Genomic DNA, 2067 nt, shown 5'->3' with positions numbered 1-2067 from the left:
AGTTTAGGAAGTTTTCATTAAAGGATGATTTTTTTTTCTTGATGTCTTCTAAAGCCTAGAATTTATTAGATGCTTTGTAATCTCCCAGTGCCAGAATCTAACTAAAACTAGCCCACCACCCAGCTGAACCTTGGAAGTTAAGTCTTGAAATTCTCATCAACTTTTCAAGCATCTATGTATGGGCTAACATTAAGAAGTGAATTATTTGATCCAAAAAAACTTGTAACTCTTAAGAAGTATATCAAATAAATAATTGGCCTACTTCATTTTTTAAAGGAAATTCATTTGTAGCTTAACTTTAATAAGCTGTACAATGTAAATATTTTCAAATGATTTTTAAATATAATTATTGCACATATAAGCACTGAATTTTTCAAAATTAGTTTGTCATCACAGGGGCACTAATAAAAGCTCTTTTATTAGAATAATATCTACAGGAATAAAGTTTTTATATATAAATATAGTTAATTTAATAATAATTTGTTGCAACAAAAATATTAATTCAAGTAGAATAAAGAAATAATTTTAGTACCATATGATGTTGATAATGGCTCTCTGTTTCCAAAATGCTTCTGATTCAGTTATGAGACATCCAGTATATTTAACACCAATGGCTTAAGTTATTCAATAAAATCCATACAATTACTCTTTCAATTTAATTTTAATTTTGTCTTCCCACTAAATATTTATTCACTCATTAAAATTATGTTAATTAATCTTGCAGCATTTAATGTCTTGAAGGCAAATGACGGTTATTGATGAGTCCAAATTTCTCGTTGTTGTTACACGGAAAATTGGCAAAAAAACGCACATCAAGAAAGATGGTATCTACGGCAAACATTGTGCTGGCATCAACAAACCCACTATTTATTTAAGAACACCAGCGTTCTTGCTGACAGGGCACAATCCAGAAAATCATGTTTTATACTTATTTTAAGTAGCACAATCTAGTCTTTCATTCATGCTAAAAATGTATCAACCACTGAATGTCAAGTATTTGCTGGTGTATGAGGATACAAAAGATTAATAAGACAGTTGCTGACTCCAAGGAGCCCCCAGTTGAATAAGGGAGACAGACACATCAAAAGATCATTATAACGCAACATTATAAATTACTGTGCATGTAGGATACAAGATACTTTATCCTGGGGTGATAAAGAAGTATCAGAGGGGCACCTGGGTGGCTCAGTCGGTTGAGCAGCCGACTTCGGCTCAGATCATGATCTCACGGTACATGAGTTTGAGCCCTGCGTCAGGCTCTGTGCTGACAGCTCGGAGCTTGGAGCCTGCTTTGGATTCTGTGTCTCCCTCTCTCTCTAGCCCTCCCCTGTCTGCACTCTGTCTCTCTCTGTCTTTCAAAAATGAATAAATGTTTAAAAAAAAATTGTTTTTAAAAAGAAGTGGCAGAGAAGCTCTAAACACAAGGGCAATCTCATGTGTAAATAAGATGTGTGGGCTCTTAACTTCCTAACTAACTGTATAATTCAACAGGCTGTAAAGCTTCAAATTTTCATTCTCTGGTTCATTTTTGCTTGTGAGGTAACTCTGCCTGAAGAAATGAAATGAATGGGTATAGGACTGAGGGAAGTAATGTTGGTATGAACATGTGTGATTTCTAAATAGCTGATAAAAGACCAAAATACAAAAAGCAAAGAGTTGGGCCCCAATTTAGAAGATGATGGAAATTCTTGCAGGAGTGAGAAAGAAAGGAAAGGCAGACTGGCAGACAGAAAAGAGAAGCAGAATTTGCAATTATTTAGATTTCCAGGTAAAGCTAAGGATGAGATTGGACATTTTAATATTATAAGCACAAAACAATATTCTTATAGAACCTTACAAAATTTCCGTGGGAAAATAGTTTATCTAAGATGATTGACAAAGCTGTGGACCACCCAAATGTTTAGTGATGAAAAATTGTTCCTGATTCAAGATATATTTGTTTAACCATGTGCCTAGAAGTCTGAGAGGGCTTTTCTAGGGATCTAACGTTTATGCTGAGGAAGTTTTTAAATGGACATGAAGAATAAGGGAAGAAAATAGCTTTCTAGGCATAGGGGACAGCATGTG

The sequence above is a fragment of the Panthera onca genome, chromosome B1 (assembly GCF_046562875.1).
Source record: "Panthera onca isolate mPanOnc1 chromosome B1, mPanOnc1 haplotype 2, whole genome shotgun sequence".
NCBI lineage: Eukaryota > Metazoa > Chordata > Mammalia > Carnivora > Felidae > Panthera > Panthera onca.
This window is presented reverse-complemented; position numbering follows the sequence as displayed.